This window comes from Canis lupus, chromosome 9, assembly GCF_011100685.1.
Source record: "Canis lupus familiaris isolate Mischka breed German Shepherd chromosome 9, alternate assembly UU_Cfam_GSD_1.0, whole genome shotgun sequence".
In the NCBI taxonomy this organism is placed as follows: Eukaryota; Metazoa; Chordata; class Mammalia; order Carnivora; family Canidae; genus Canis; species Canis lupus.
The window spans coordinates 19730299-19754646 of NC_049230.1; the positions used below are offsets into that span (position 1 = coordinate 19730299).

The 24348-nt window shown below is 53.2% G+C and overlaps 3 long non-coding RNA genes and 4 other non-coding genes across 7 annotated transcripts; 3 read left to right on the plus strand and 4 right to left on the minus strand.

Annotated features, from left to right (window-relative positions):
- Positions 1-3026: 3026 nt before the first annotated feature.
- On the plus strand, positions 3027-3217 carry LOC119875699. The gene has a single exon (XR_005365108.1). It is a non-coding gene; the product is annotated as a U2 spliceosomal RNA (small nuclear RNA).
- An 800-nt stretch (positions 3218-4017) lies between these two features.
- Positions 4018-7610, minus strand: LOC119876639. Its single transcript, XR_005364366.1, has 2 exons — positions 7380-7610; positions 4018-4961 (listed from the first exon to the last, which is right to left on the minus strand). It is a non-coding gene; the product is annotated as an uncharacterized LOC119876639 (long non-coding RNA).
- A 283-nt stretch (positions 7611-7893) lies between these two features.
- Positions 7894-8084, plus strand: LOC119875698. Its single transcript, XR_005365100.1, has one exon. It is a non-coding gene; the product is annotated as a U2 spliceosomal RNA (small nuclear RNA).
- Positions 8085-13409: 5325 nt separating this feature from the next.
- LOC119876684 lies at positions 13410-13600 on the minus strand. The gene has a single exon (XR_005365101.1). It is a non-coding gene; the product is annotated as a U2 spliceosomal RNA (small nuclear RNA).
- Positions 13601-13882: 282 nt separating this feature from the next.
- Positions 13883-17488, plus strand: LOC119876640. Its single transcript, XR_005364367.1, has 2 exons — positions 13883-14114; positions 16533-17488. It is a non-coding gene; the product is annotated as an uncharacterized LOC119876640 (long non-coding RNA).
- Positions 17206-18930, minus strand: LOC119876641. The gene is made up of 3 exons (XR_005364368.1): positions 18530-18930; positions 17775-17904; positions 17206-17408 (listed from the first exon to the last, which is right to left on the minus strand). It is a non-coding gene; the product is annotated as an uncharacterized LOC119876641 (long non-coding RNA).
- LOC119876688 lies at positions 18284-18474 on the minus strand. Its single transcript, XR_005365107.1, has one exon. It is a non-coding gene; the product is annotated as a U2 spliceosomal RNA (small nuclear RNA).
- Positions 18931-24348: the final 5418 nt, after the last annotated feature.

Sequence of the window (24348 nt, forward strand, 5' to 3'; positions counted from 1 at the left end):
ATCACAGTCGCCTTTCAGTGTTGGGCTCTGTCTGATTCAGCGTGCCCAGCCATCATCTGCGTGGAACGGATAGGTCAGTCCTGTGGCCTCAAAGAACCAAAGGTGGTTTCTTCAATGTGTTCTGCTCTTTCTTTCTTTCTTTCTTTCTTTCTTTCTTTCTTTCTTTCTTTCTTCTTTCTTTTTTTTTAAAGTAAGCTCTTGACCCAATGTAGGGCTTCAACTCATGACCCTGAGATCAAGGATCTCACGCTCTACCAACAGCCAGCCAAGCACCCCTGTTCTGCCCCCCCCCCCCGTTTTTTTGCTTGTTTGTTTGTTTTTAAGATTTAACTTATTTGAGAGAGAGCGAGAGAGCTTGTGTGCAGGCACACGTTAGCGGGGAGAGGGGCAGAGGGACAGGATCTCAGGCAGACATCCACCGCCCACACCCCCACCCACCTTCTCCCACTCTGAGCCCAGAACCCAAGGCGGGACTTGATCTCAGGACCCTGTGATCTTGACCTGAGTCCAAATCAAGGGTCCCACGCCTAACCCACGGAGCCACCCAGGCGCCCCCCTGCTGTGCTACTTTTGAAAAAACATCCAAAGGCAGGGGGTGGGCACCCGGTTGGCTTCGTGGTAGAGCACCGAGAAATTACTTGAAAATCAGATCTTTAAAAAAGAGACCAGGAAAAAAAAATCCAGGCATGTTACAAAAATGTACGTGTGGTGCACTTTAGGATCGGAGGTGGCCTCTGATACACTGTACTGCAAGGTAGACACCAAATGGCTGAAGATTCAGGTGTTGAGAAAGAAGTAGAAAAAGACCTAAGGGAAGATGTGGGACATTATTTTATAACCTCATGGTGAAGTCCTTTCTAACGCTGACTCAAGGTGGAAAAACTATTTACTTAAAAAACGGATCGATGGGATGACATGAAAGAGGACTTTTTAAAAGTCTACTTAGGGGATCCCTGGGTGGCGCAGCGGTTTGGCGCCTGCCTTTGGCTCAGGGCGTGATCCTGGGGACCCGTGATTGAATCCCACATCGGGCTCCCTGCATGGAGCCTGCTTCTCCCTCTGCCTGTGTCTCTGCCTCTCTCTCTCTTTCTCTGTGTGACTATCATGAATAAATAAATAAAATCTTAAAAAAAAAAAAGTCTACTTAGGTATTTATTTAGTAATGTCTACGTCCAGCGTGGGGCTCGAACCCAGGCCCCGCCCTTCCCACTGAGCCACCGGGCGCCCCCGAAAGCTACCTTTCAGTGGGTGAACCTTCGGCACCTGGCATCGTCTCCCTACGCAAGGCCCGGAGACGGCTGTGCAACAGAAGAAAATACTCCAGGCTTCGATTACAGACGCGGGGCCAGAGCCCTGAATATGTAAATGACAGATAGAAGCCGAATCAAGGACCGAGCCAGGAAGGGGCCGGAGTCCCCGACCCGAGAGTTCAGAGAGAGAAAATAAGCTTGGCTCTGACCCGCGCACACGCACGGGAGGAGACGCTCGGCGGGAGGAGGGAGGCGCAAGTCAAGGTTGCGCTAAGGTCGTCTTCCTCTTCTTCTTCTTCCTTTTTAAGATTTATTTATTCATCACACACACACACACACACACACACACACACACACAGAGGGAGAGACACAGGCAGAGGGAGAAGCAGGCTCCATGCAGGGAGCCCCACGCGGGACTCGATCCCAGGTCTGCAGGATCACATCCCCGGCCAGACCGAAGGCAGGCGCCAAACCGCTGAGCCACCCAGGCATCCGCTAAGACCGGCCCTCACCCTGCTCCTCGCTTGTCCCCCTCCCCCAGAGAACCCAACTTTGACGCCACGCGGGGTCGCCGGCGAGACGGGGGAAGTAGATGCTGCCCGAGAACGTCGGCCCGCGCTCTCGCAGTCACCGTCCCTGGCTCCCCGGAATCCAAGGGACCCTCGCGGCGAGGGTGGCCGGCACCGCGACAAGGGCGCACGCACCGGGAGGGCACAAGGGCTCACGACAGGCCTCGGCAGATCGCAGTTTGCAGGCGTTTGGGTGCGTGCGTTGGACCGCGCGCGAGGAAACGGGGGTGGTTCTATTCCGTGAACGCGACCCGGGGACATCCCCTTCTCGGGACGGAACCGGTCGCGCGGGCTGGGACTCTGGGGTGGAAGATGGCCCGAAGGACGCGGACGCGAGCAGAGAAGAGCCAAGCAGGGAGAGAGGGAGAGGGAGAGGGAGAGGGAGAGGGAGAGGGAGAGGGAGAGGGAGAGGGAGGCGTGGGGTGCTGGCTGAAGAGCCGCTTCGCCGTCGCCGTCGCCGTCGCGACGGATACTGGCTGGGGGTGCGGGAGGCGAGAGCTCCTGGGCTGAACCGCTGTGGAGTGTGCGGTGCGTGCCGGGGAGGGAAAGAGCGGTGACCGAAACCTCTCGAGAGGGCAGCCCCGGTGGCACAGCGGTATAGCGCCGCCTGCAGCCCGGGGTGTGATCCTGGAGACTCGGGGTCGAGTCCCAAGTCGGGCTCCCTGCATGAAGCCTGCTTCTCCCTCTGCCTGTGTCTCTGCCTCTCTCTCTGAATGAATAAATTAAAAAAAAAAAAAAAGAAAAAAAAGAAACCTCCCGAGAGCCCCGGGAACTGCGGCCGTGTCAGCCGTCCCTCCGCGGTGCCCGGCAGTCGCCGCGCCTCCTCCGGGGTCCTGGCGCGGGATTTGTCCACGCGGGGAGGTGGGCCGCTAGCTGGGTGGGCTCTGGCTCTCGGCGAGCGGAGGCGGTCCGGAGGGCGGAGCCGGGCCTGGGTGGCCGCACCTCTTCCGGCAGCCAGAAGGAGGCGGGGCATGCAGATGCAGATTAGAAACGGCCGTTCGGCGCGGGCAGGACGGGGCAACCAGGGACATGCGATTTGCCGCTCGTAGTGAAGAGGAGGAAACATCTACCCCAGAGTCTCGCGCTGGGGACGGCCGTGTTGTGGACGACGTGAAGGAAATCAGGCCGGGAGCGAGGGTTAGGCTTGTCACCGTGAGTGAAATAGGGATGGTGGGAACATGGTACCCCGGTGGCCCGGGTGCCCGGTATCGCTTCTCGGCCTTTTGGCTAAGATCAAGTGTAGTATCTGTTCTTATCAGTTTAATATCTGATACGTCCTCTATCCGAGGACAATATATTAAATGGATTTTTGGAGCAGGGAGATGGAATAGGAGCTTGCTCCGTCCACTCCGCGCATCGACCTGGTATTGCAGTACCTCCAGGAACGGTGCACCTCCCTTCACTCGCGGTTTCCGAAAAACAGACTTTGCTTTTGGTCGCTGCTTGCACTGCGGTCATGAGCCTTTTTTTCGGGTCCGGCAGCTCCGCCGCGGGGGTCTTGTCTCGTCGATCTTGTTTTCCCCGTCGTGCTTAGGCTCCCCCCGGCTTTAAGGCGGCGGCTCCGTTCGTGTTCGCGGGATCAGCTTCTCCCTTTTCTCCCCGCCGCTCTCCTTGCCTCTGCTATCTTCCGCCGCTTTTGCCTGCGGAGGGCGTGCGTCCCTGCGCCCTCTTCAGGTAGCGCTTCTCTCTCCTGCCGCGGGGCTTCGCTCCGCGTTGTTGTCCCTTACCCCCCCCCCCCCCCCAGCCTCAGCCCTGCAGCCTGCGCCCCCGCTTCCCTTACAGGCTCCAACGTTCGGCAACCTGGCCGCCTGTCTCCCCAACCCACTCGCGTCGTTCCCGGTGATCTCAGCAGCCGCTCCGCCGATCCCTCCCGACACCCGGCCTCTCGGTTCTTCCCTCCCTCCGCCCTTCGGTACCTACCACTCTTCACCGTTCCTTCGCCCCCACCCCACCCCCCGAACCCCCCATGTCCCGCATCCCCGTTGACCGAGAAGAATTTCCCTGCACGTACCCTCGGCTCCCGTGCAGCGTTCTTGGGGCCATCTGGGCCACTGAACGTAGCTGGCAACAAGCACACCACCAGGCTCGGGCTCATCCCGCTCACCTCAGCTCTCGGTGTGCCAGGGAAAACTAGACACCGTCCACATTTGCCACCGGGCATCCGTCCAAGGGGCCCTCACACACAAGAAGTCAAAATAAACCATAGCGGAAAACAGCTTTATTAAAAATCGATTTAAACGTAGCACTCTCACATTTTAAATGACTTCATACTTTCCAGGTTCTCAAGGTCTAAATACCTGAATCCGGGGACATCCTCCAAATGCCAGGCAGGAACTGCTCATTGGCTGTCATACCCGTCGGTGACCTCAAATGCATCTCCAACAGGTTCTGGCTTGCCACGACTTCTGGTTCTTCTCGCACTTGCATTGTCAAAAACACAACAGTTGAAAATGTTCGTGGCTTACGGTGTTGTTGAGTTGCAGAAAAATCCATCTCTAGGATATGGTCATTTGCACATATGAGGTCGGAGATCTCCCTCATGTAACTCCTCTCACCATCCTCATTTAGAGACCAGTCCTGGGAAGCCTGGGTGGCTCAGCAGTTGAGCGTCTGCCTTTGGCTCAGGGTGCGATGTCACCACGGTCCCGGGATCGAGTCCCGCATGGGGCTCCCTGCTTGGAGCCTGCTTCTCCCTCTGCCTATGTCTCTGCCTCTCTCGTGAATGAATGAATGAATGAATGAATAAATATAATCTTAAGAAAACAAACAAACATATACCAGTCCAGTCCTTTGCTTTCATCTTCCGATCCCTCTGACAGTCTCACACTTCGACTCACGGAAATAGGCTCCTCTGTCAGTGTTCTTTTCTTCATCATCCGGGTGAAAAGATGAAGATTTCCGAATTCTCTCTTGCATTCAACAAAAGCAAAATTGGGCCTGCAAGGATGTTGTCTCCCATCTGCTTGTCTACCTTCCGGAAAGAGGAATCGGTGCGTCTTTTATGGCGACAAGGCCAGGAGAAAGCCGAAGGATGGTGGACTTGCTTCGCCACCGCTGCAACACCCCTCTGAGGGGTTCCTTCATTCCTCCATCTCCCGATCCTTGTAGACTTCTTCGTCCTTGCAGACAGGCAAAAATATTCCTAGGATGATGAAATAGCAGATCGTGTGGAGATACAGGGAAAATAGGACCGCTGAGACCCTGTGACGGGACTTCAGTTTTGAGAGAGAGAGAGAGAGAGAGAGAGAGAGAGAGAAGAGCAGCGGCAGAAGCTGGCCCGCCACTCACAGCTAGGCTGTGGTGGTCTCCGGTTGGACATAAACGGTTTCACACAGCGGCGGCGTCCTTAAAAACAAGAGCCAGTTATTTTACTAACCAAATGAGTCTATCTAGGAATGGCGGAGGAAGCCCGGTTAGGGACATGCAAGCCGTGGTGAACCTCGGGCAGGTCCCAGGAGGCAGAGGGAAGGTCAGCTTCTATTTAGGCTTTAGGAGGAAACTGGGGAGGGAGGCTTGCTTTGAACGAAAGCTCACTGGAAAAGAACAAGAGTGTGAGATTGTGGCAGTTTCTCATTAAGTGCAAGCGGTGGTTCCTGCCTTGTTGCTGTGGCAAGGAGGGCTCTATCCTTCTCCTTCTTTTTTCTTTCTTTTTTTTTTTTTTTGGATTTTATTTATTCACGAGACACACACAGAGAGAGGCAGAGACACAGGCTGAGGGAGAAGCAGGCTCCCTGCGGTGAGCCTGATGTGGGACTGGATCCCAGGACTCCAGGATCGTGACCTGAGCCAAAGGCAGAGGCTCAACCACTGAGCCGCCCCAGGCGCCCTTATCCTTCTTGTTCTTAAAAGGCAGGAGATGAACTCCCTACGTGAGAAGGTTCTCCCTCGTCAGAATAAGTTTTAACGATTTCCTGCTAGTTAGTCAGGCTGCAAAGGAGTGGTATGTGCCTGAGGGCTCCCCTTTCAGGGCTTCTTGACTCCATCTTACAGGAGATCTCCTTTATTTATTGTCAACATCAACATCGGACAAGGCCGCTCTGTGACCTTGACGAACTGAATCAAGACAGAAACAAGACCACTCCGTGGTCACGTCAGAACGGAGACAAAACAGAAGAATGTCCGAACAACAAAATGAGACCAAACATCCCCTGTGCTGGCTAGTTGGAGTAACTGCTACTACTTTTTACCAGTTTGCGGCTTTGGCCTCGCTCTAGCCTCCCTTTCTTCTGGGTAAGATTTACTCAACCACCCAAATCACCAAATGACCCCGACTTTCCGGAAAGCCTCTTGTAGGGTCTCGGAGATCTTTTTTCTTCTCCACTTTGAGGTCCTTGGCGGAGGGGGGTGGGTGGGTGGATGGGCTGGGGCTTTGTAAAACCAAAGACAAGAGGAAACACGTTTATTAGTGTGTGTATCTTATATATACACGGGAGAAAATCAGGGGTGAGGAACTCAATGGGCTGGCTAGGACTTGGGCATGCACAGCCCCTCAAAACAAAAGGAACAGAACACACACACACATACACACACACACAACCGCCCCCACCTCACGATACATGTTCAGAGAAGTGACAAGACACTTTGCTATGAGTTTCTAGGGTGTAGGAACAGTGGAAGGCGAGGCCCGGCCAGTAAAGTCTGTTACGGAGAGTCCTCTGGTGCCAGTCTCTCTGGGCCGATGAGGATCTAGGGTTGTCGGCGACTAACTCCTGTACACATCTACGGGCAGAGTTCTTCCTTCTGTTTCAGCTCAAAACAATCCTCATGCCAGAGTGGCATACTGGGGAGCGGGGTCAGCAAAATCCGCTACCCTTCAACCTCCCATTCGACGGGAAGGCCTCGCTCCCTTAAACTCTCCGGCAAGCCCACGTCCCAGACACACGTTAAGAAGCCACTCCGGGGATCCCTGGGTGGTGCAGTGGTTTAGCGCCTGCCTTTGGCCCAGGGCGTGATCCTGGAGACCCGGGATCGAATCCCACGTCAGGCTCCCGGTGCATGGAGCCTGCTTCTCCCTCTGCCTGTGTCTCTGCCTCTCTCTCTGTGTGTGTGACTATCATAAATAAACTAAAAAAAAATTTTTTAAAAAGAAGCCACTCCGGACACCCTCGCACCGAGGCGCCGCGCGGTGCCCCGTGGTGCGCGTCCCCTCTCACTTTTGCAGCAAGCGATGATGACCCGATTCATCTCGTTCCGGGTGTGTTCCTGGTGGCCTCTGCCTGGATGGCACCGACGAGTCATTGAGGGTCCACGGAAGGACCCACACGGTAACCGCAATACGGAAAGAGTTTTGCTCTGTTTAAAAAGCAACGTTTTCTCTGTCTCTCTCTCTCTCTCTCTCTCTCTCTCTCTCTCTTTTTCCCCCGTCGGAAGGCCCGTAGAAGGGACAAGTCATGAAACACGGATATTCGCAGACAGAACTGCTCAAAAGAGAAACTTGAAAAAGGAAGGAGAGAAAAGGTTGTTGATCTCCTCTCTTAACTCGTAGGGCAAGACAAGTTGGTAAAAGGGCAGAGGGATGGATGAGATACGCGTCTGCATCTGCGTCGGCGGACGTACCTACCTGACACAGAGGTCAGATGACGTTAGGGGGTGCTCACGGTAGAAATCTTTCAACGTAGCTGCACGTTCGAAAAGATGTTCAAAAGGAAAAGAGGAGAAATGCCGCATGAAGCTGTTTGCACCTGTCTTTCCCGTCCCGGGCTTTCTCCAAGGAAACGAGGCCGGAGGAGCTTTCCGGCTACCGGGCTACCCGGCTACCCGCGCGTTTCCGTTCCAGCGCGGGAGGGCGGGCGCGGAGCGCAGGAAACCAGGAAACGGCGTGGGGGGAAGGGGCGGGACATGCAAATTAACATTGCTGCTTCTCCCGGGAGCTATGGGAGCAAGACCATAAAAATCGCAAAAGCCCCAGACAAGTTAAAGATCTGACAAGCTGCGTATGTTTTATGAGTTGTGAGGGTGACAGACTGTCAAGTCTGGGGGAAGAGGGTGGGCTTTCGTTTGAGGGTGACTTTTCTCACCGTGACCTTAAAGATGTTGGAGAGGGAGGGTGTGCAGGCGCCGCAGAGCTAGGCGTTATCGCTTCTCGGCCTTTTGGCTAAGATCAAGTGTAGTATCTGTTCTTATCAGTTTAATATCTGATACGTCCTCTATCCGAGGACAATATATTAAATGGATTTTTGGAGCAGGGAGATGGAATAGGAGCTTGCTCCGTCCACTCCGCGCATCGACCTGGTATTGCAGTACCTCCAGGAACGGTGCACCCCCTCGGGGGAAATTCTCGGCTGTTAAAGGAAAGCTAAGCTCTACGTTGTAGGAAGCTTGGCAGTCGCTAGGCTTGCGGCCTGTTCCTCCTCCGTCTCGGTCTTCTGCCGGGGCTGGTGTGTGACGATGATGATGCTTGCCTTGTTCTTTCTTATATGGTTTCTAGGAGACTGGCTCTCAAACCAGGCTGCAGCCTACGAGTTTACCAGTCAACCTTTTTCCCGTTCTCCTTGGGGCGCTCTGACACTGGAGGTCTCGTCTCCCGTCTTCTGTCTGCCTGCGCTTAGCGTTCCCGAACTTTCGGGAACTCTAACGTTAACCGTACTGGGTCGGAAGGAATAGATGTATTGACTCTTCCTATCCATGAACACAATTTTGCTTCCTTTCCTCTTTTTTAAGTTTGCGGGTGTTCTTTTTTGCTTTCCTTTTTTGAGAGAGGGAGCCAAGGAGCCCGACGTGGGCCTTCACCCCGGATCATGACCTGAGCGGAAGGCGGACGCTTAGCTAACTCAGCCACCTGCGCCACCCAGGGATCCCCGGACTGTGTCTTTCAAAAACATGGTCCAGGGCAGCCCCGGTGGCGCAGCGGTTTAGCGCCCCCTGCAGCCTGCGGGGTGATCCTGGAGACCCGGGATCAAGTCCCACGTCAGGTTCCCTGCATGGAGCCTGCTTCTCCCTCTGCCTGTGTCTCTGCCTCTCTCTCTCTCTCTGTGTCTCTCATGAATAAATAAATAAAATCTTTAAAAAAAAAAAAAAAAAAAAAAAAACATGGTCCATTTTGTAGGGGAGCAAATTGTCCTCTACCGTTTTAGCATCCCAGCGTGAGTCCGTAATTTATGATTGACAAGAGAAAAGCATACACATTTAATCGAGGTTTTCAGAACAGTGCAGCCTTCCCCAGGAAATGAAGTCCTGACAGAAAGTTAAACTTTGAGTATGTCTCATGCTCAGTGAAGAGTGGACTGTTGCGTAGAAAGGATAGGTCAAAGAACGTGAGTGAAGGTACTAAACTTGGGAAATGACAGTTCTCTGGGTTTTTTTTTTTTTTTTTTTTTTTAAGATTTTTTAAAAATTGGGGATCCCTGGGTGGCTCAGCGGTTTAGCGCCTGCCTTTGGCCCAGGGCGCGATCCTGGAGACCGGGGATCGAGTCCCACGTCGGGCTCCCACCCTGCATGGAGCCTGCTTCTCTGCCTGTCTCTCTCTCTCTCTCTCTCTCTCTCTCTCTCTCTCTCTCGGTGTGTGTGTCTCTCATGAATAAATAAAATCTTTTTTTTTTTTTTTTTTTTTTTATTTATGATAGTCACACAGAGAGAGAGAGAGGCAGAGACATAGGCAGAGGGAGAAGCAGCCTCCATGCACCGGGAGCCGGACGTGGGATTCGATCCCGGGTCTCCAGGATCGCACCCTGGGCCAAAGGCAGGCGCTAAACCGCTGCGCCACCCAGGGTTCCCAATACATAAAATCTTAAAAAAAGAAAAAAAAAGAAAAAGAAAGGGGAACCCTTATACACAGTTGATGGGAATCCAAGCTGGTGCAGCCACTCTGGAAAACAGCAGTTCCTCAAAAAGTTGAAAATAGAGTTATCCTACAACACAACAGTTGCACTGCTGGATATTTACCGCAAAGATACAAACGCAGTGATTTGAAGGGACACCTGCACCCCATAGTTTATAGCAGCAAAGTCCACAATAGCCAAACTATGGAAATAGCCCAGATCTCCATCGACAGATGAATGGATACAGATGTGGTCTGTATATCTATCTATCTAATCTATCTATCTATCTATCTATCTATCTATCTATCTATCTATCATCTGTATGTATGTGCATATGTATACGTATATGTATGTATACATATACAATGGACTACTACTCAGCCATCAACAAAATTGAATTCTTGCCATGTGCAACGATGTGGATGGGACTAGAGGATATTATGCTAAGCAGAATAACTCAATCAGAGAAAGACAATTATATGATCTCATTCATGTGGAATTTAAGGAACAAACCAGATCATAGGGGAAGAGAGGAAAAAATAAGACAAAATCAGGGAGACAAACTATAAGGGACTTAATCATATGAAACAAAGTTGAAGGTCACTGGAAGGGAGAGGGGTGGGAGAACGGGGTAACCGGGAGGTCGACATTAAGGAAGGAATGTGATGTAAGGAACTCTGGGTGTTATCAAACATTGGTGAATCGCTGACCTCTACCTCTGAAACTATAAATACATTATATAAAGGGGCTTTTTGGTCTTAGAGCCAGTCTCCTTCTTGGCCTTTCCATAGGGCTAGAATCTTGGTAGGTCCTGCTTTTGGGGGGGGGGGGGGTAAAAATAGTTTTAGCCAAGGAGAAGGATTCTCAGTCATGTCTTGCCAGGCCAGGATGTAGAGGGCACCTGGTCAGGGTGGCCATCTGGTTTATTTCTGAAGATCACGGCCTTAACCTGTAAGATAATAAGTAGGTGGAAAGTTCCTTCTTGGGGCCATCCTGTGTCAAAGGTTGGCCATTCTGACATGCAATAAGTCTGAAATTTCTCTCTCCTTATGTCTATGCTCAGATTATGAGCTCTTTCTTTAACATCAGAGAAATGGGGAGAGCGTAAGAAACAGGGGGGTGGTTTGTGTCTGCCCCATTATGTCCCCAGTCCACACCAAGGCACAAACAGTTATGACAGTTAAAGACACAGTAACACAGACAAACGTTCCAGGGCGGCTGCGGAGACAAAACAGAAAGTAAACGGCCCTCCTCACAGATGAGGACTTCGTCCTCCTGGCAGAGGCAAGGGATGTCTCCCGAGACCCCCGGTCGACGGCCTGCCAGCGCGTACACCTAAGCCAATGTCAATGTAATACAGAATGGAATTCCTACAGGTAAAAATACAGTATAGAGCTCTCAGAAAATAACAAAGACACAGGTAGAAAAAGTTGGTACTCACTAGGCGTGGACCCTCCGGATGGGGTCCTGGGGGTCTCTTGGATCCCTGATGAGCCCCCAAATGTTGTGCCCAAGATTGGGAATCCAAGAAACCACCAAGGAGCCGACACCGATGCAAGTACATAAGGGTTTATTTTTTTCTTTGTTTACATGAGGGTTTATTAACAAGTTCGACCTTGGGGTAGAGGTAGAGGTCAGCGATTCACCAATGTTTGATAACACCCAGAGTTCCTTACATCACATTCCTTCCTTAATGTCGACCTCCCGGTTACCCCGTTCTCCCACCCCTCTCCCTTCCAGTGACCTTCAACTTTGTTTCATATGATTAAGTCCCTTATAGTTTGTCTCCCTGATTTTGTCTTATTTTTTCCTCTCTTCCCCTATGATCTGGTTTGTTCCTTAAATTCCACATGAATGAGATCATATAATTGTCTTTCTCTGATTGAGTTATTCTGCTTAGCATAATATCCTCTAGTCCCATCCACATCGTTGCACATGGCAAGAATTCAATTTTGTTGATGGCTGAGTAGTAGTCCATTGTATATGTATACATACATATACGTATACATATGCACATACATACAGATGATAGATAGATAGATAGATAGATAGATAGATAGATAGATAGATAGATTAGATAGATAGATATACAGACCACATCTGTATCCATTCATCTGTCGATGGAGATCTGGGCTATTTCCATAGTTTGGCTATTGTGGACTTTGCTGCTATAAACTATGGGGTGCAGGTGTCCCTTCAAATCACTGCGTTTGTATCTTTGCGGTAAATATCCAGCAGTGCAACTGTTGTGTTGTAGGATAACTCTATTTTCAACTTTTTGAGGAACTGCTGTTTTCCAGAGTGGCTGCACCAGCTTGGATTCCCATCAACTGTGTATAAGGGTTCCCCTTTCTTTTTCTTTTTCTTTTCTTTTTTTAAGATTTTATGTATTGGGAACCCTGGGTGGCGCAGCGGTTTAGCGCCTGCCTTTGGCCCAGGGTGCCATCCTGGAGACCCGGGATCGAATCCCACGTCCGGCTCCCGGTGCATGGAGCCTGCTTCTCCCTCTGCCTATGTCTCTGCCTCTCTCTCTCTGTGTGTGACTATCATAAATAAATAAAAATTAAAAAAAAAAGATTTTATTTATTCATGAGAGACACACACACCGAGAGAGAGAGAGAGAGAGAGAGAGAGAGAGACAGGCAGAGAAGCAGGCTCCATGCAGGGTGGGAGCCCGACGTGGGACTCGATCCCCGGTCTCCAGGATCGCGCCCTGGGCCAAAGGCAGGCGCTAAACCGCTGAGCCACCCAGGGATCCCCAATTTTTAAAAAATCTTAAAAAAAAAAAAAAAAAAAACAAACCCAGAGAACTGTCATTTCCCAAGTTTAGTACCTTCACTCACGTTCTTTGACCTATCCTTTCTACGCAACAGTCCACTCTTCACTGAGCATGAGACATACTCAAAGTTTAACTTTCTGTCAGGACTTCATTTCCTGGGGAAGGCTGCACTGTTCTGAAAACCTCGATTAAATGTGTATGCTTTTCTCTTGTCAATCATAAATTACGGACTCACGCTGGGATGCTAAAAAGGTAGAGGACAATTTGCTCCCCTACAAAATGGACCATGTTTTTTTTTTTTTTTTTTTTTTTTTTAAAGATTTTATTTATTTATTCATGAGAGACACACAGAGAGAGAGAGGCAGAGACACAGGCAGAGGGAGAAGCAGGCTCCATGCAGGGAACCTGACGTGGGACTTGATCCCGGGTCTCCAGGATCACCCCGCAGGCTGCAGGTGGCGCTAAACCGCTGCGCCACCGGGGCTGCCCTGGACCATGTTTTTGAAAGACACAGTCCGGGGATCCCTGGGTGGCGCAGGTGGCTGAGTTAGCTAAGCGTCCGCCTTCCGCTCAGGTCATGATCCGGGGTGAAGGCCCACGTCGGGCTCCTTGGCTCCCTCTCTCAAAAAAGGAAAGCAAAAAAGGAGAACACCCGCAAACTTAAAAAAGAGGAAAGGAAGCAAAATTGTGTTCATGGATAGGAAGAGTCAATACATCTATTCCTTCCGACCCGGTACGGTTAACGTTAGAGTTCCCAAAAGTTCGGGAACGCTAAGCGCAGGCAGACAGAAGATGGGAGACGAGACCTCTCGTGTCAGAGTGCCCCAAGGAGAACGGGAAAAAGGTTGACTGGTAAACTCGTAGGCTGCAGCCGGGCTTGAGAGCCAGTCTCCTAGAAACCATATAAGAAAGAACAAGGCAAACATCATCATCGTCACACACCAGCCCCGACGGAAGACCGAGACAGAGGAGAAACGGGCCGCAAGCCTAGCGACTGCCACGCTTCCTGCAACGTAGAGCTTAGCTTTCCTTTAACAACTGAGAATTCCCCCCGAGGGGGTGCACCGTTCCTGGAGGTACTGCAATACCAGGTCGATGCGCGGAGTGGACGGAGCAAGCTCCTATTCCATCTCCCTGCTCCAAAAATCCATTTAATATATTGTCCTCGGATAGAGGACGTATCAGATATTAAACTGATAAGAACAGATACTACACTTGATCTTAGCCAAAAGGCCGAGAAGCGATAACGCTTAGCTCTGCGGCGCCTGCACACCCTCCCTCTCCAACATCTTTAAAGTCACGGTGAGAAAAGTCACCCTCAAACGAAAGCCCACCCTCTTCCCCCAGACTTGACAGTCTGTCACCCTCACAACTCATAAAACATACGCAGCTTGTCAGATCTTTAACTTGTCTGGGGCTTTTGCGATTTTTATGGTCTTGCTCCCATAGCTCCCGGGAGAAGCAGCCATGTTAATTTGCATGTCCCGCCCCTTCCCCCCACGCCGTTTCCTGGTTTCCTGCGCTCCGCGCCCGCCCTCCCGCGCTGGAACGGAAACGCGCGGGTAGCCGGGTAGCCCGGTAGCCGGAAAGCTCCTCCGGCCTCGTTTCCTTGGAGAAAGCCCGGGACGGGAAAGACAGGTGCAAACAGCTTCATGCGGCATTTCTCCTCTTTTCCTTTTGAACATCTTTTCGAACGTGCAGCTACGTTGAAAGATTTCTACCGTGAGCACCCCCTAACGTCATCTGACCTCTGTGTCAGGTAGGTACGTCCGCCGACGCAGATGCAGACGCGTATCTCATCCATCCCTCTGCCCTTTTACCAACTTGTCTTGCCCTACGAGTTAAGAGAGGAGATCAACAACCTTTTCTCTCCTTCCTTTTTCAAGTTTCTCTTTTGAGCAGTTCTGTCTGCGAATATCCGTGTTTCATGACTTGTCCCTTCTACGGGCCTTCCGACGGGGGAAAAAGAGAGAGAGAGAGAGAGAGAGAGAGAGAGAAAACGTTGCTTTTTAAACAGAGCAAAACTCTTTCCGTATTGCGGTTACCGTGTGGGTCCTTCCGTGGACCCTCAATGACTCGTCGGTGCCATCCAGGCAGAGGCCACCAGGAACACACCCGGAACGAGATGAATCGGGTCATCATCGCTTGCTGCAAAAGTGAGAGGGGACGCGCACCACGGGGCACCGCGCGGCGCCTCGGTGCGAGGGTGTCCGGAGTGGCTTCTTTTTAAAAAATTTTTTTTTAGTTTATTTATGATAGTCACACACACACAGAGAGAGGCAGAGACACAGGCAGAGGGAGAAGCAGGCTCCATGCACCGGGAGCCTGACGTGGGATTCGATCCCGGGTCTCCAGGATCACGCCCTGGGCCAAAGGCAGGCGCTAAACCACTGCACCACCCAGGGATCCCCGGAGTGGCTTCTTAACGTGTGTCTGGGACGTGGGCTTGCCGGAGAGTTTAAGGGAGCGAGGCCTTCCCGTCGAATGGGAGGTTGAAGGGTAGCGGATTTTGCTGACCCCGCTCCCCAGTATGCCACTCTGGCATGAGGATTGTTTTGAGCTGAAACAGAAGGAAGAACTCTGCCCGTAGATGTGTACAGGAGTTAGTCGCCGACAACCCTAGATCCTCATCGGCCCAGAGAGACTGGCACCAGAGGACTCTCCGTAACAGACTTTACTGGCCGGGCCTCGCCTTCCACTGTTCCTACACCCTAGAAACTCATAGCAAAGTGTCTTGTCACTTCTCTGAACATGTATCGTGAGGTGGGGGCGGTTGTGTGTGTGTGTATGTGTGTGTGTGTTCTGTTCCTTTTGTTTTGAGGGGCTGTGCATGCCCAAGTCCTAGCCAGCCCATTGAGTTCCTCACCCCTGATTTTCTCCCATGTATATATAAGATACACACACTAATAAACGTGTTTCCTCTTGTCTTTGGTTTTACAAAGCCCCAGCCCATCCACCCACCCACCCCCCTCCGCCAAGGACCTCAAAGTGGAGAAGAAAAAAGATCTCCGAGACCCTACAAGAGGCTTTCCGGAAAGTCGGGGTCATTTGGTGATTTGGGTGGTTGAGTAAATCTTACCCAGAAGAAAGGGAGGCTAGAGCGAGGCCAAAGCCGCAAACTGGTAAAAAGTAGTAGCAGTTACTCCAACTAGCCAGCACAGGGGATGTTTGGTCTCATTTTGTTGTTCGGACATTCTTCTGTTTTGTCTCCGTTCTGACGTGACCACGGAGTGGTCTTGTTTCTGTCTTGATTCAGTTCGTCAAGGTCACAGAGCGGCCTTGTCCGATGTTGATGTTGACAATAAATAAAGGAGATCTCCTGTAAGATGGAGTCAAGAAGCCCTGAAAGGGGAGCCCTCAGGCACATACCACTCCTTTGCAGCCTGACTAACTAGCAGGAAATCGTTAAAACTTATTCTGACGAGGGAGAACCTTTTCACGTAGGGAGTTCATCTCCTGCCTTTTAAGAACAAGAAGGATAAGGGCGCCTGGGGCGGCTCAGTGGTTGAGCCTCTGCCTTTGGCTCAGATCACGATCCTGGAGTCCTGGGATCCAGTCCCACATCAGGCTCACCGCAGGGAGCCTGCTTCTCCCTCAGCCTGTGTCTCTGCCTCTCTCTGTGTGTGTCTCGTGAATAAATAAAATCCAAAAAAAAAAAAAAAAGAAAGAAAAAAGAAAGAAAAAAGAAGGAGAAGGATAGAGCCCTCCTTGCCACAGCAACAAGGCAGGAACCACCGCTTGCACTTAATGAGAAACTGCCACAATCTCACACTCTTGTTCTTTTCCAGTGAGCTTTCGTTCAAAGCAAGCCTCCCTCCCCAGTTTCCTCCTAAAGCCTAAATAGAAGCTGACCTTCCCTCTGCCTCCTGGGACCTGCCCGAGGTTCACCACGGCTTGCATGTCCCTAACCGGGCTTCCTCCGCCATTCCTAGATAGACTCATTTGGTTAGTAAAATAACTGGCTCTTGTTTTTAAGGACGCCGCCGCTGTGTGAAACCGTTTATGTCCAACCGGAGACCACCACAGCCTAGCTGTGAGTGGCGGGCCAGCTTCTGCCGCTGCTCTTCTCTCTCTCTCTCTCTCTCTCTCTCTCTCTCAAAACTGAAGTCCCGTCACAGGGTCTCAGCGGTCCTATTTTCCCTGTATCTCCACACGATCTGCTATTTCATCATCCTAGGAATATTTTTGCCTGTCTGCAAGGACGAAGAAGTCTACAAGGATCGGGAGGTGGAGGAATGAAGGAACCCCTCAGAGGGGTGTTGCAGCGGTGGCGAAGCAAGTCCACCATCCTTCGGCTTTCTCCTGGCCTTGTCGCCATAAAAGACGCACCGATTCCTCTTTCCGGAAGGTAGACAAGCAGATGGGAGACAACATCCTTGCAGGCCCAATTTTGCTTTTGTTGAATGCAAGAGAGAATTCGGAAATCTTCATCTTTTCACCCGGATGATGAAGAAAAGAACACTGACAGAGGAGCCTATTTCCGTGAGTCGAAGTGTGAGACTGTCAGAGGGATCGGAAGATGAAAGCAAAGGACTGGACTGGTATATGTTTGTTTGTTTTCTTAAGATTATATTTATTCATTCATTCATTCATTCATTCATTCATTCATTCACCAGAGAGGCAGAGACATAGGCAGAGGGAGAAGCAGGCTCCAAGCAGGGAGCCCCATGCGGGACTCGATCCCGGGACCGTGGTGACATCGCACCCTGAGCCAAAGGCAGACGCTCAACTGCTGAGCCACCCAGGCTTCCCAGGACTGGTCTCTAAATGAGGATGGTGAGAGGAGTTACATGAGGGAGATCTCCGACCTCATATGTGCAAATGACCATATCCTAGAGATGGATTTTTCTGCAACTCAACAACACCGTAAGCCACGAACATTTTCAACTGTTGTGTTTTTGACAATGCAAGTGCGAGAAGAACCAGAAGTCGTGGCAAGCCAGAACCTGTTGGAGATGCATTTGAGGTCACCGACGGGTATGACAGCCAATGAGCAGTTCCTGCCTGGCATTTGGAGGATGTCCCCGGATTCAGGTATTTAGACCTTGAGAACCTGGAAAGTATGAAGTCATTTAAAATGTGAGAGTGCTACGTTTAAATCGATTTTTAATAAAGCTGTTTTCCGCTATGGTTTATTTTGACTTCTTGTGTGTGAGGGCCCCTTGGACGGATGCCCGGTGGCAAATGTGGACGGTGTCTAGTTTTCCCTGGCACACCGAGAGCTGAGGTGAGCGGGATGAGCCCGAGCCTGGTGGTGTGCTTGTTGCCAGCTACGTTCAGTGGCCCAGATGGCCCCAAGAACGCTGCACGGGAGCCGAGGGTACGTGCAGGGAAATTCTTCTCGGTCAACGGGGATGCGGGACATGGGGGGTTCGGGGGGTGGGGTGGGGGCGAAGGGACGGTGAAGAGTGGTAGGTACCGAAGGGCGGAGGGAGGGAAGAACCGAGAGGCCAGGTGTCGGGAGGGATCGGCGGAGCGGCTGCTGAGATCACCGGGAACGACGCGAGTGGGTTGGGGAGACAGGCGGCCAGGTTGCCGAACGTTGGAGCCTGTAAGGGAAGCGAGGGCGCAGGCTGCAGGGCTGAGGCTGGGGGGGGGGTAAGGGACAACAACGCGGAGGGAAGCCCCGCGGCAGGAGAGAGAAGCGCTACCTGAAGAGGGCGCAGGGACGCACGCCCTCCGCAGGCAAAAGCGGCGGAAGATAGCAGAGGCAAGGAGAGCGGCGGGGAGAAAAGGGAGAAGCTGATCCCGCGAACACGAACGGAGCCGCCGCCTTAAACCCGGGGGGAGCCTAAGCACGACGGGGAAAACAAGATCGACGAGACAAGACCCCCGCGGCGGAGCTGCCGCACCCGAAGAAAAAGGCTCATAACCGCAGTTCAAGCAGCGACCAAAAGCAAAGTCTGTTTTTCGGAAACCGCGAGTGAAGGGGGGTGCACCGTTCCTGGAGGTACTGCAATACCAGGTCGATGCGCGGAGTGGACGGAGCAAGCTCCTATTCCATCTCCCTGCTCCAAAAATCCATTTAATATATTGTCCTCGGATAGAGGACGTATCAGATATTAAACTGATAAGAACAGATACTACACTTGATCTTAGCCAAAAGGCCGAGAAGCGATGCCGGGCACCCGGGCCACCGGGGTACCATGTTCCCACCATCCCTATTTCACTCACGGTGACAAGCTTAACCCTCGCTCCCGGCCTGATTTCCTTCACGTCGTCCACAACACGGCCGTCCCCAGCGCGAGACTCTGGGGTAGATGTTTCCTCCTCTTCACTACGAGCGGCAAATCGCATGTCCCTGGTTGCCCCGTCCTGCCCGCGCCGAACGGCCGTTTCTAATCTGCATCTGCATGCCCCGCCTCCTTCTGGCTGCCGGAAGAGGTGCGGCCACCCAGGCCCGGCTCCGCCCTCCGGACCGCCTCCGCTCGCCGAGAGCCAGAGCCCACCCAGCTAGCGGCCCACCTCCCCGCGTGGACAAATCCCGCGCCAGGACCCCGGAGGAGGCGCGGCGACTGCCGGGCACCGCGGAGGGACGGCTGACACGGCCGCAGTTCCCGGGGCTCTCGGGAGGTTTCTTTTTTTTTTTTTTTTTTTTTAATTTATTCATTCAGAGAGAGAGGCAGAGACACAGGCAGAGGGAGAAGCAGGCTTCATGCAGGGAGCCCGACTTGGGACTCGACCCCGAGTCTCCAGGATCACACCCCGGGCTGCAGGCGGCGCTATACCGCTGTGCCACCGGGGCTGCCCTCTCGAGAGGTTTCGGTCACCGCTCTTTCCCTCCCCGGCACGCACCGCACACTCCACAGCGGTTCAGCCCAGGAGCTCTCGCCTCCCGCACCCCCAGCCAGTATCCGTCGCGACGGCGACGGCGACGGCGAAGCGGCTCTTCAGCCAGCACCCCACGCCTCCCTCTCCCTCTCCCTCTCCCTCTCCCTCTCTCCCTGCTTGGCTCTTCTCTGCTCGCGTCCGCGTCCTTCGGGCCATCTTCCACCCCAGAGTCCCAGCCCGCGCGACCGGTTCCGTCCCGAGAAGGGGATGTCCCCGGGTCGCGTTCACGGAATAGAACCACCCCCGTTTCCTCGCGCGCGGTCCAACGCACGCACCCAAACGCCTGCAAACTGCGATCTGCCGAGGCCTGTCGTGAGCCCTTGTGCCCTCCCGGTGCGTGCGCCCTTGTCGCGGTGCCGGCCACCCTCGCCGCGAGGGTCCCTTGGATTCCGGGGAGCCAGGGACGGTGACTGCGAGAGCGCGGGCCGACGTTCTCGGGCAGCATCTACTTCCCCCGTCTCGCCGGCGACCCCGCGTGGCGTCAAAGTTGGGTTCTCTGGGGGAGGGGGACAAGCGAGGAGCAGGGTGAGGGCCGGTCTTAGCGGATGCCTGGGTGGCTCAGCGGTTTGGCGCCTGCCTTCGGTCTGGCCGGGGATGTGATCCTGCAGACCTGGGATCGAGTCCCGCGTGGGGCTCCCTGCATGGAGCCTGCTTCTCCCTCTGCCTGTGTCTCTCCCTCTGTGTGTGTGTGTGTGTGTGTGTGTGTGTGTGTGATGAATAAATAAATCTTAAAAAGGAAGAAGAAGAAGAGGAAGACGACCTTAGCGCAACCTTGACTTGCGCCTCCCTCCTCCCGCCGAGCGTCTCCTCCCGTGCGTGTGCGCGGGTCAGAGCCAAGCTTATTTTCTCTCTCTGAACTCTCGGGTCGGGGACTCCGGCCCCTTCCTGGCTCGGTCCTTGATTCGGCTTCTATCTGTCATTTACATATTCAGGGCTCTGGCCCCGCGTCTGTAATCGAAGCCTGGAGTATTTTCTTCTGTTGCACAGCCGTCTCCGGGCCTTGCGTAGGGAGACGATGCCAGGTGCCGAAGGTTCACCCACTGAAAGGTAGCTTTCGGGGGCGCCCGGTGGCTCAGTGGGAAGGGCGGGGCCTGGGTTCGAGCCCCACGCTGGACGTAGACATTACTAAATAAATACCTAAGTAGACTTTTTTTTTTTTAAGATTTTATTTATTTATTCATGATAGTCACACAGAGAAAGAGAGAGAGAGGCAGAGACACAGGCAGACGGAGAAGCAGGCTCCATGCAGGGAGCCCGATGTGGGATTCAATCACGGGTCCCCAGGATCACGCCCTGAGCCAAAGGCAGGCGCCAAACCGCTGCGCCACCCAGGGATCCCCTAAGTAGACTTTTAAAAAGTCCTCTTTCATGTCATCCCATCGATCCGTTTTTTAAGTAAATAGTTTTTCCACCTTGAGTCAGCGTTAGAAAGGACTTCACCATGAGGTTATAAAATAATGTCCCACATCTTCCCTTAGGTCTTTTTCTACTTCTTTCTCAACACCTGAATCTTCAGCCATTTGGTGTCTACCTTGCAGTACAGTGTATCAGAGGCCACCTCCGATCCTAAAGTGCACCACACGTACATTTTTGTAACATGCCTGGATTTTTTTTTCCTCGTCTCTTTTTTAAAGATCTGATTTTCAAGTAATTTCTCGGTGCTCTACCACGAAGCCAACCGGGTGCCCACCCCCTGCCTTTGGATGTTTTTTCAAAAGTAGCACAGCAGGGGGGCGCCTGGGTGGCTCCGTGGGTTAGGCGTGGGACCCTTGATTTGGACTCAGGTCAAGATCACAGGGTCCTGAGATCAAGTCCCGCCTTGGGTTCTGGGCTCAGAGTGGGAGAAGGTGGGTGGGGGTGTGGGCGGTGGATGTCTGCCTGAGATCCTGTCCCTCTGCCCCTCTCCCCGCTAACGTGTGCCTGCACACAAGCTCTCTCGCTCTCTCTCAAATAAGTTAAATCTTAAAAACAAACAAACAAGCAAAAAAACGGGGGGGGGGGCAGAACAGGGGTGCTTGGCTGGCTGTTGGTAGAGCGTGAGATCCTTGATCTCAGGGTCATGAGTTGAAGCCCTACATTGGGCCAAGAGCTTACTTTAAAAAAAAAGAAAGAAGAAAGAAAGAAAGAAAGAAAGAAAGAAAGAAAGAAAGAAAGAAAGAAAGAAAGAGCAGAACACATTGAAGAAACCACCTTTGGTTCTTTGAGGCCACAGGACTGACCTATCCGTTCCACGCAGATGATGGCTGGGCACGCTGAATCAGACAGAGCCCAACACTGAAAGGCGACTGTGATCTGATTCCTGCCCACTAGGGATTCATGGTTGGGGGAGGGGTGGTGATGGTGGTGGTGGTGGTGCATGGTGACTTGCACGGAGAATCCTCAAGAGAATGGATGCCCCTTTGGAAAGCGACAGGCAGTACAGAGTGGACGGACCCTCAGACCAGGAGGCCCAGTGATAAAGCATGTGTGCTTGTTTGTTTTACCCTGGGGAAGTAAGTGGATCTGCCCAGGAGGACATATCTGCCAGCGGCTGAGCTGGGGTCCGGATCCCACCCCACTGGACTCTGGGCCTTCTGCCATCACCACCGGTTCCAACGTAACCAACAGTCCTTTATCACTTGCGACTCCACCCACCAGGGCGGGGCTTGGTCCTGGGAGTAGAGAGAAGCCAGACAGGATTCCTGTCGCCTCGCGGCCCCCTACGGGGGGCGGGCGGGGGGGGGGGGGGGGGGGGGGGGGGCCAGGACCGGACTGGATAAGACACGTGGCCAAATGGCCACAACGCCGTGATCCCTGTGCAGGGGACTGTGAGAGAGGAACACCAGGCTGTGGCTCCCACCTGGCCATGACCCCTTTGAGGTCCAAGGCCTCTCGAGCCACGTGGCTCTGTGTCCCGACCAGGAGCCTGAGAGGCTTACTCAATAAATGAGAAGGTGGGATGGAACACAAAGCCAGCTGAGTCACGAAGGCCTGCCCGACGTCTTAGGGGAGCTTCAGGTCAGAATTTCAGTGCAAGTCAGAATTTCAGGACATGTCGACAGGAGGGAGGAACCCGGGACGTTGCAGTCTGAGGCAAGAGTGGGGGGCCTTGGGGAGGGGGCCAGTTTGCCTCAGGCTGACCCCCCCCCCCCCCAGCCACCTGGAAGTTGTGATCTGGGCCTCAGAACTGCCCCGGGGGGGATGCTTGCTTCGGGTGGGCTCTTGCCTACCATAATCGCTCCCTCACCCCGGTGTCCCTTCCCTCACAGGCTCATTCGTACCCCAAACTTGGCCAGCAGGTTCAGCTTCTCACGGGAACCTGAACCCTTCCCCTGCCCCCCCACCCCACCCCCTTCTCATTACATCAGACTCTGATCCAATGGACGTCTGTTGATTGCTCACCGTGGAAGGCACGAAGGCAGGATCACTTAAGGTCCCGAGTCATCTGTACCGTGCCCATGGAAGGCGGCTTCCCATCCCCATTCCCTAGAGGAGAAAGCAGCTTGTGGGAGAGTCTGACCTGGTCTGGACGTTTGACTGCCCACAGCTTTGAAGCCTTGCCATTCCCTCCTCTCCTCCTGACCTCCCTCTGGTCGATGGAGCTGATAAAAAGCCTTATCCCAGGCCCTCCACTCACCACCATAAACACACTGACTGACCCCTTGCTCTCAAGCCCTTTTTGAATCTGCCTGGGAGCCACCTCGGTCTCCCTGGAAAGCCTCATTATGTGAGCTGTCAACCTTCTCATCCCCTCACGGGTGGTGTCATCAGTCTCCACATCTAAAACAAATTTGGAGGGTGGGTTTGGGAAGGGCGGTGCCCATCCGGTTCCGCAGAGCAGCAGCGCAGCACAGAAGCTCCGTCTGGCACTGGGTCTCCGCAGATTCCCGTACAGGGTCCAAGGGCCTCCCCACAGTCTAGACTGGGTGGCCTCCTGTCTGTGCCAGGACCAGGGAATCCGTTATTTCCTCTTCGGTACGCCAAGTGCCTACGGTGTGCTAAACACCACGCCAGTCCGAGACTGTTGTCCTAAAGCGAATCATGGGGGATCCCTGGGTGGCTCAGCGGTTTCACACCTGCCTTTGGCCCAGGGCGCGATCCTGGAGTCCCGGGATCGAGTCCCGCGTCGGGCTCCCGGCATGGAGCCTGCTTCTCCCTCTCCTCTGCCTGTGTCTCTGCCCCACCCCCCTCTCTCTATGTCTATCATAAATAAATTAAAAAAAAAAATAAATCTAAAGCGACTCATGCCCGGATTTGCAGGAGCGCATCCACCGCTTTCCGTGTCTGTCACAGGACATTCAGGGTTCAGGACAAGGTGACCGGCGGCATCTTCCCAGGTGCTCCAAGGAGTGCTTCTGGAGGCACACCGTGCAACAGGAACGTCTGGCAGGTTGGGAAGTACAGCAGCCTCGGCCCCACCCCGGAGACTCCAATTCGATTGCTCCTCGGCCGTGCTGGGACAGGAGTCTGATTTAAATGAAGGCCCAGGAGATTCCGGTGTGCCACCAGGGTGCTCAAACGCTGCCATAGACCGATCTGGAAGAAGGACTTTTCCATCCCTACCGAGGAAGACCTGTGTACTTCTGACCCCATCTGCCCGACTTTTGTTCCAGAAGGGTAAGGGGGCGGTCGGTCGGTCAGGCAGGCAGAGCGAGTTGAGAGCTACTTGAAGGAGCCGGGTTTAAATCCTCTAAGCCGGAGGCCCAGTCACTCGTGCGCAGGCGTTATTCCTCATTCCTTTTTTTTTTTAATTTTTTTAATTTTTTTTTTTTTTTTATCTATTTATGATAGTCACAGAGAGAGAGAGAGGCAGAGACACAGGCAGAGGGAGAAGCAGGCTCCATGCACCTGGGAGCCCGACGTGGGACTCGATCCCGGGTCTCCAGGATCGGGCCCTGGGCCAAAGGCAGGCGCCAAACCGCTGCGCCACCCAGGGATCCCGTTATTCCTCATTCCTATCAAACACTGCTCCTCACCAAACCGTCGGTTTGGAGGAGGGCAAAGTTCAAGCAGGCAGAAGGAGTGCGGGGAACGCTTGGAGAAGAGGTGGCGGTGGGGGGGGGGGGTTGGCAGAGGAGTGAGTGACAGGGTTCAAGACACAAAAAGAGGTGGAGGCACGAAGGGGAGAGGCGGAGACCAGGACTTCCCGGAGCCGCAGGAAAGCGCGGAGACGGATTCCGGTG